Source organism: Chiloscyllium plagiosum, unplaced genomic scaffold (assembly GCF_037043375.1).
Source record: "Chiloscyllium plagiosum isolate Xiang-an unplaced genomic scaffold, Cpla_swu_hap1 HiC_scaffold_1, whole genome shotgun sequence".
Lineage (NCBI taxonomy): Eukaryota > Metazoa > Chordata > Chondrichthyes > Orectolobiformes > Hemiscylliidae > Chiloscyllium > Chiloscyllium plagiosum.
In genome coordinates, this window is record NW_028270139.1 from 110,456,183 (window position 1) to 110,465,449 (window position 9,267).

At 44.5% G+C, this 9,267-nt stretch overlaps 1 long non-coding RNA gene across 1 annotated transcript; it reads right to left on the bottom strand.

The window, feature by feature from the left end:
- Window positions 1-339: 339 nt before the first annotated feature.
- LOC148152190 (uncharacterized) lies at window positions 340-8,273 on the bottom strand. The gene is made up of 3 exons (XR_015759188.1): window positions 8,143-8,273; window positions 2,304-2,466; window positions 340-409 (listed from the first exon to the last, which is right to left on the bottom strand). It is a non-coding gene; the product is annotated as an uncharacterized LOC148152190 (long non-coding RNA).
- Window positions 8,274-9,267: the final 994 nt, after the last annotated feature.

Genomic DNA, 9,267 nt, shown 5'->3' on the forward strand with positions numbered 1-9,267 from the left:
AGGGAAAAGGGGGCTAATAACTATCCTTGGACCAAAGAATCTGAGAGAATATTTTGGGATTGCACTTGGGAATATGAAATCTAATGCATCTGACTAAAATGCTAGAATTTCAAAGTCTGCAGTGATCAAAGTCCAGGGAAACTTAAACAAGAATTTCAAACCAAATCCTAATGCTAAACAGGCTAAGGTTTAAACGTTTTGTGGTGAATTAGAAATAAATAAATCATTTTAACCCAGGATCTGCCTAGTAAACAGTGCAACTAACATTGAAACAAGTGCTTATACATTTTTTACTGAAGTAGCTTTCCTATATTTAAGAACACGCCGTGGAGAGTGAAATGAAGCTCTTCTGCATTTTGTTTTATTCTATCCATTTTCTGTCCAGCTGTAATCTCTGAAATTTTCTGACCTGTTAATTGATATGGATGGAAGGATGCTAGTTATCCTCCAATATATGTTCAAGTGCATAAACATCATTTGACAGCTCTGACTCTGAGTGCATCCAGGTTACTCGTAAGAACAGAAGTAGAAGCTGGTGTAGGTCATTTGGACCTTTTGAGTTTGGTTTCCCATTCAGCAAGATCTTCTCCCTCAGTTCCACTTTCCCACATTACCTTAATGTTCAAAAATAAGAATCTGAGTTTTGAGCATTGCTTGGATTCACAGCTCTGTGTGAGAAGTCATGCCAATGAGTCATAACAGCTCACAGGAAGGTCATTTAACTTAATAAGGCTGGTTGTAAAGGAGATTTAGATTAGGTTCTCTACAGTGTGGAAACAGGCCCTTCGGCCCAACAAATTCATGCCAACCCTCCAAAGAGTAACACCCCCTCCCCACCCAATGCTCCTAATAACTATGGACAATTTAGAATGGCCAATTCACCTGACCTGCATATCTTTGGACTGTGGGAGGAAACCTGAGCACCCGGAGGAAACCCATGCAGACACGGGGAGAATGTGCAAACTTCACACAGTCAGTCGCCTGAGGCTGGAATCAAACCTAGGACCCTAGCGCTGTGAGGCAGCAGTGCTAACCACTGAGCGTAAGCAACCGCTATAGATTTATTGAGAAATTCAGAAGGCTGTATCAACAGCGGCCAAGGTTAAGTCGAAAGCTGTCACAGTCTTTTTTTCCCCATAAAGTATTACAAATTATTACAATGTTAAAGTATTTACAATCCAATAACTGAATATTCCACTTTATTGGTTTATGCTAGTGTTAATGAGCCATCTCCCACCTTTCTTCAGCATCAGTGAACAAATAGGGTAAACATTTTGAGTCTGATATGACTCTTCCTCACAACTCTATTTAGTTCTGAGGAAGAGTTGTATTGGACGTGAAATATTCACTTGGTTTTTCTGTCTCCCCAGATGGTACCATACCATTGGAGTTTCTTCTGCATTTTCTGTTTTTATTTCAGATTTCCAGCACCTGCAGTACTGTGCTTTAATCCCAACTTCTTTCTGATCAATATATCCTTCTATAATTTCCCATGTGTTATCCAACTTCCTCTTAAACCTATACATGTTAGTCATCCCAATTACTCTCTGTGAAGTAAGCTCCACATTATAACCACACCCTGGGCCAATATTTTTCTCCTGAGTTGCCTTTTAGATTTTATTAATGACTACCTTTTGATTACTACCATGGAATTAATAATGGGGAAAAAGGGAAACAATAGATAATTTAAACCAATAATTTACATTAGGCTTCCTGGTCAAGGATATTATAAACATCCCGAGGAAAGCAGGTAAGCAAGGTGCTGATAGGAGGAAATACCTTGTAATGGACTCTATCACAAGGGACAAACTTATAGGTCTAAAGGTAGACAAGTCACCAGGACCTAAGGGTTTCAGAGGAAATGGCTGCAAGGATTGTGGTCAAAATATTCCAGAGCTCGCAGGATTCTGGGAGGATTGGTTAACACAGAAAATAGGTTCTGAATTAATGTGACTTTCTCAAGTTGGAAAGATGGTACTAATGGAGTGCCCCACCTCAGTTTTCACCTCAGTCTACTGCCATTTTGAGATACAAAAGGGATAAAAAAAAGATTACTGAAATAAGAGCACATTTTCTGTTCAAATTGGTCCCAAACATGGTTCCAGGGCTTCTGCAAGATTTCTGGAAGGTATTTTAGTCCTCAAGGAGTCCCGCTCTGGGAAAAGCAACAACGATGCCAATGCCTCAGGAGACCCAACCCTCTGCTGCCATCTGACATTGCCAAGAGTCGAAGGTCCAGGCCTACCAGTGCCAGGGGTCCCTGCCCAGACCACCACCATGAAGAGTCCAGACTCTGGACCTACCTCCACCAGGAGTCCCCATCTGGGCAACAACACCGGGAATTGTCCATGCTCTGTGCCAGGAGTCCCCACCTGGGCACCATCATCAAGAGTCTGGCACCGCCAACTGGAGTCCATATCCATGCCACTGAAGGTACAGTCACTGTCCATCTGATACAGCTCCGTCCTCGAGGATGGAGAAAGGAAAGAAAAAGACAAAGTACATAGAGAAAAGGATGCTGCCAATCTGGAGTAGATGAGCATGAACATGACTGAATGCGCTAGTGCCACCATCTACAATGAAACATCCACAAAGAAAACTTTGCAGATGGTGTTTAATGTCGGAAAGGCTAAATTCATGGTAGGAAGAAACAATTATTTAATCAGAGAGGGACCCCAAAACAGTGCGGCATAGAGGAATTTGAGTTCTGCTGTGCATGAAACTAGCATGCAGATACAGCAAGTAACTAAGATGGCAATGGCATTTTAGCCTTTATTGGTTGGGAGCTGGAGATTAAAAGAAGTAAATTTTATTACAACCTTACAAGGTGTTAGTGAGGCCACCCTTGGAGTATTGTGTCAAGTTTTGGTCCCCATATTTAAGGAAGGCTATACAGGCATTGGGGGCACTTCATAGGAGATTCACTCAGCTGATTCCCAGCAGGAAGAGGATGACTTATCATGAATGGCTAAACAGGTTAGGCTTTTATTCATTGTAGGGCGATCTTAATGAAACTTAGAAGATTGAAGGCTTCAGCAGGGTAGAGATGAAAAAGGTATAGATTAGTTTAGATTCCCTTCAGTGTGGAAACAGGCCCTTTGGCCCAACAAGTCCACACCGACCCTCCGAAGAGCAACCCACCCAGACCCATTCCCCTACATTTTACCCCTGACTAATCCACCTAACATTACGGACAATTTAGCATGGCCAATTCACCTGACCTGCACATCTTTGGACCGAGAAAGGAAACCAGAGGACTTGGAGGAAACCCACGCAGACACAGGGAGAATGTGCAAACTCCACACAGACAGTTGCCCGAGGTGAAATTGTACCCGGGTCCCTGATGCTGTGAGGCAGCAGTGCTAACCACTGAGCCACCATGCCACCCATATTTCCACTTTGGGGAAATCTCCAAGTAAGGGACATAGTTAACAGAATAAGACAGCACATTTTAAAATTGAGACTTGAATGCATTTCATCTTGGAGGGGAGTAAATTTGGAATAGTCTGCCCGACCAGTTGTGCAGACCAGGTCACCTGAAGAAGAAGTGGATAGATTTGTGAAGTTTCAAGGAGATGATGGCTGTGCTGTACTGCCAGAAAAAGACTTTGGGTCTGCAACGGATCAGCCGTGATCTTATTAAATGGTGGGGCAGGCTCGAAGGGTCGAATGGCCTACTCCTGCTCCAATTTCTTTTGTTCATATACCTTGTACTTAAAGCCCCAATTCAAATCTCTGGCATCAGACCTACTTTGAAATTCTGACGCAATATTGCACAATTATGTGGTAAGCAGAACATGTTTCATTTCAGTGCCAGTGCAATACTAGGTATGTAGCCAGTACATGCCAATGATTGACTGATCAACAACTGTGGGAAAAACAATGACTGCAGATGCTGGAAACCAGATTCTGGATTAGTGGTGCTGGAAGAGCACAGCAGTTCAGGCAGCATCCGAGGAGCAGCGAAATCGATGTTTCGGGCAAAAGCCCTTCATCAGGATTAAAGGCAGAGAGCCTGAAGGGTGGAGAGATAAGCTAGAGGAGGGTGGGGGTGGGGAGAAAGTAGCATAGAGTACAATAGGTGAGTGGGGGAGGGGATAAAGGTGATAGGTCGGGGTTGGGGGGAGGGTGGAGTGGATAGGTGGAAAAGGAGATAGGCAGGTAGGACAAGTCCGGACAAGTCATGGGGACAGTGCTGAGCTGGAAGTTTGGAACTGGGGTGAGGTGGGGGAAGGGGAAATGAGGAAGCTGTTGAAGTCCACATTGATGCCCTGGGGTTGAAGTGTTCCAAGGCGGAAGATGAGACGTTCTTCCTCCAGGCGTCTGGTGGTGAGGGAGCGGCGGTGAAGGAGGCCCAGGAGCTCCATGTCCTCGGCAGAGTGGGAGGGGGAGTTGAAATGTTGGGCCACAGGGCGGTGTGGTTGATTGGTGCGGGTGTCCCAGAGATGTTCCCTAAAGCGCTCTGCTAGGAGGCGTCCAGTCTCCCAATGTAGAGGAGACTGCATCGGGAGCAACGGATACAATAAATGATATTGGTAGATGTGCAGGTAAAACTTTGATGGATGTGGAAGGCTCCTTTAGGGCCTTGGATGGAGGTGAGGGCGGAGGTGTGGGCACAGGTTTTACAGTTCCTGCGGTGGCAGGGGAAGGTGCCAGGATGGGAGGGTGGGTTGTAGGGGGGGGCGTGGACAGCTCAGCACTGTCCTCATGACTTGTCCTACCTGCCTACCTCCTTTTCCACCTAACCACTCCACCCTCCTCCCTGACCTATCACCTTCACCCCCTCCCCCACTCACCCATTGTACTCTATGCTACTTTCTCCCCACCCCCACCCTCCTCTAGTTTATCTCTCCACGCTCCAGGCTCTCTGCCTTTATTCCTGATGAAGGGTTTTTGCCCGAAACGTCGATTTCACTGGTCCTTGAATGCTGCCTGAACTGCTGTGCTCTTCCAGCACCACTAATCCAGAATCCATGATCAACAACTGTACTGACTGTACCCAACCGTCTCATATTTGCAAACTGTAAAGGAAGCACTAAATAATGTCATAGAGTCATAGGGATGTACAGCACGGAAACAGACCCTTCGGACCAACTCGTTCATGCTGACCAGATATCCTAACCTAATCTAGTCCCATATGCCAGCACCCGGCCCATATGCCTCTCAACCCTTCCTTTTATATATCCGCCCAGATGCCTTTCAAATGTTGTAATTGTACCAGCCTCCACCAATTCCTCTGGCAGTTCATTCCATACACGCACCACCCTCTGCATGAAAACGTTACCCCTTAGATCCCTTTTAAGTCTTTCCCCTCTCACCTTAAGCCTATATCCTCTAGTTTTGGTCTCCCCCACCCAGGGGAAAGACCTTGTCTATTTACCCTATCCATGCCCCTCGTGATTTTGTAAACACCTATAAGGTCACCCCTCAGCCTCCGACACTCCAGAGAAAACAGTCCTAGCCTATTCAGTCTCTCCCCATAGCTCAAACCCTCCAACCCTGGCAACATCCTCATAAATCGTTTCTGAACCATTTCAAGTTTCACAATGTCCTTCCTATCGGTGGGAAACCAGAATTGCATGCAATATTCCAAAAGCGGCCTAACCAATGACGTGTCCAGCCACAATACCTCCCAATTCCTATACTCAATGTTCTGACCAATAAAGGAAAACATGCCAAGCACCTTCTTCACTATCCTATTGAGGCATGGATAGAGTCAATAGCCAGAGACTTTCCCCAGGGCAGGATTGAATGCCACGAGGGGTCATAGTTTAAGATGTTAGGAGCAAGGTATAGAGGAGACATCTGAGGTAGGTTCTTTGCACAGAGAGTTGTGAATGCATGGAATGTGTTGCCAGCGGTGGTGGTGGAAGCAGAGTCATTAGGGATATTTAAGCGACTGCTGGACATGCACAGGACAGCAGTGAATTGAGGGAGCATAGGTCAGGTTATTTTATTTTAGGTTAGGATTAAGCCTCAGCACAACATCATGGGCTGAAGGGTCTGTTCTGTGCTGTCCTTTTCTATGTTCTTTATTCTATGTTCTACCTGCGACTCCACTTTCAAGGAGCTATGAACCTGCACTCCAAGGTCTCTTTGTTCAGCAACACTCCCGAGTACCTTACCAGTAAGTGTATAAGTCCTGCCCTGATTTACCTTTCCAAAATGCAACACCCCACATTTATCTAAATTAAACACCATCTGCCACTCCTCAACCCATTGGCCCATCTGATCAAGATCCTGTTGTAATCTGAGGTAACCTTCTTCACTGTCCACCACACCACCAATTTTGGTGTCATCAGCAAACTTATTAACCACACCCCTTATGTTCACATCCAAATTATTTACATAAATGATGAAAAGCAGTGGACCCAGCGCCAATCCTTATAACACACCGTTGGTCACAGGCCTCCAGTCTGAAAAGCAACCCTCCACCACCACCCTCTGTCTTCTACCTACAAGCCAGTTCTGTATCCCAAAGGCTAGTTCTCCCTGTATTCTAACCTTGCTAATGAGTCTATCATGAGGAACCTTGTCGAACACCTTCCTGAAGTCCATATAGATCACATTCACCACTCTGCCCTCATCAATCCTCTCTGTTACTTCTTCAAGAAACTCAATCAAGTTTGTGAGACATGATTTCCCATGCATAAAGCCATGCTGACTATCTCTAATCAGTCCTTGCCTTTCCAAATATATGTAAATCCTATCCCTCAGGATTACCTTCAACAATTTTCTCACCACTGTATTAAAACTAACTGTGTTAGTTTTAAAATAGTGATTGGAAAGGATAAACTGGATCTAAAAGTTAGTTTAAATTGGAGGAAGGCCAATTTTGATGGTATTGGGCAAGAACTTTCAAAAGTTGATTGGGGGTGAATGTTCGCAGGTAAAAGGTCAGCCGGAAAATGGAAACCCTTTGAAAATGAGATACCAAGAGCCCAGAGACAGTATGTTCCTGTTAGGGTAAACAGCAATGCTGGTGGATGACGAGAGAAATTGAAGTTTTGGTCAAGAAAAAGAAGGAAACATATGTCAGGTACAGACAGCAGGGATCAAGAGAACCCCTAAATGAGTATAAAGACAGAAGGAGTATACTGAAGAGGGAAATCAGGAGGGCAAAAAGGGGACATGAGATAGCTTGGGAAAATAGGGCTAAGGAAACCCAAAGGGATTCTACAAATACACTAAGGACAAAAGGGTAACTAGGGAGAGAATAGGGCCCCTCAAAGATCTGTAAGGCATCCTATGTGTGGAACCACAGGAAATGGGGGAGACACTAAACCAGTATTTTGCATCAGTATTTACTGTGGAGAAGGACATGGAAGATAGAGAACATGGGGAAATAAATAGTGACATCTTGAAAATGTCCGTATTACACAGGAGATGCTGGATGTCTTAAAATCCATAAAGGTAGATAAACCTCCCTGGGATTTGGTCAGGTGTACCCTGGAACCCTGTGGGAAGCTAGGGAAGTGATTGCTGGGCCCCTGGCTGAGATATTTGTATCATCAATAACTCACAGGTGAGATGCCGGAAGACTGGAGGTTGGCTAACGTGGTGCCACTGTTTAAGAAGGGTGGTAAGGAAAAAAAAATTGGAAGAGATTTTGCAATTGGGCAGCACTTGCTGCTGAACAATTGTGATCCTGAGAGTAGACAGCCAAATGAACACTGAATCAATGAAGTGAACCAGCCAAAAATTGTTTTTCCTTTTAAAAAAACACCCTGTGAATCAAATAAGTATTTGACGAGGTGAATGCTGCAAGTCTATAGGAAAGAGCAGGGGAGTGTGACTGACTGAAAATTTGTGAAATGTTTCTGTGCTGTATGGCTCTATGAATATTGGGGGGGGAATGGTCTCCTCTATTGTGAAATTCCATGGTTGACCCCTCTCCCACCCGTTCTAAAGCTCTTAAAAGCACCAAGTGCAAAATTGCTGTTTAAATGTATGTCCTACAATGTTTCAATTTCAAAAGCTTAACATTAGACCTAAAGGATCAGCAACCTTCAGGATTGCAACTATTGCACTACTGTTCCCTATTATAGCTTCTCCAATTAAAGTTATGCAATAAATACTAAAGCAAAGCTCTCGTCTCAAAGTTATCCAACCACTGTAAGGTTTGAAATGAGTAATACATACCAGGAAGACCGCATGTTTGATTTCTGATCTGTGTTAATTCAGCTGGATAGCTGCTGGTGAATAACCATTCCGGTATTTCTGGGGTTGTAATGGGAAGTTGATTTTCTGTTCTTAATTGCTACTGAGTGATTATTGTTGGAAAGTGAGACTGCAGCGAGTTGGGAGGGGGGTGGTGGTAGGGGTAATCTTTACTCCCCTCAAAGCAAACAACAGGGTTTTCAGCTGAGAACAGGAGAAAGCTGGAGCGAGGAAAATATAATTGTTTTTAAAGGAGTTCATAGAACGGAAATATTTGCTGCAAATGAGACCAAGAGATTTGCATCATCTGTTTACATCAGCCTGATGTAAAGCCTTGAGTCAAAGCCCAGGTCAGATCAAATGCCAAACAGTGGGATGTTGGAATTCACATTGTTAGGCTGTGTGTATAATACCATACTTGTACAGTTCTTTGACCATTTAAGGCAATTTACCTGCACATTTGCCATGGTTGAATTACAGAAGCTAGGATGATAGCCACATTTAGCTTCAAAACAGGCTCTTTTAAAACCATTAATCTAGGGTGCTACAGTGACTAGCCCTGCTGCCTCACAGCACGAGGAATCTGGGTGTGATTCCAGCCTTGGGTCACTGTCTGTGTGGAGTTTGCATATTCTCCCCGTGTCTGTGTGGGTTTCCTCTGGATGTTCTGATTTAATCCTATCATGTGCAGGGTAGATGAATTGGCCATGCTATTTTGCCCATACTGTTCAGAGATATATAAATTAAGTACATTAGTCAGGGATAAGGTGGGGAGGTGGGTTACTCTTCGGAGGGTCAATGTGGACTTGTTTGGCCTGCTTCCACACCATAGAGATTCTAGTAACAGCTAAGCATGATAAGCAATCTTTATATTGGTGCTGGAAAAGCACAGCAGTTCAGGCAGCTTCTGAGGAGCAGTGAAATCGACATTTCGGCCAAAAACCCTTCATCAGGAATACAGGCAGAGAGCCTGAAGGGTGGAGAGATAAGTGAGAGGAGGGTGGGGGTGGGGAGAAAGTAGCTTAGAGTACAATAGGTGAGTGGGAGAGGGGATGAAGGTAATAGGTCAAGGAGGAGGGTGGAGTGGATAGTTGGAAAAGAAGATAG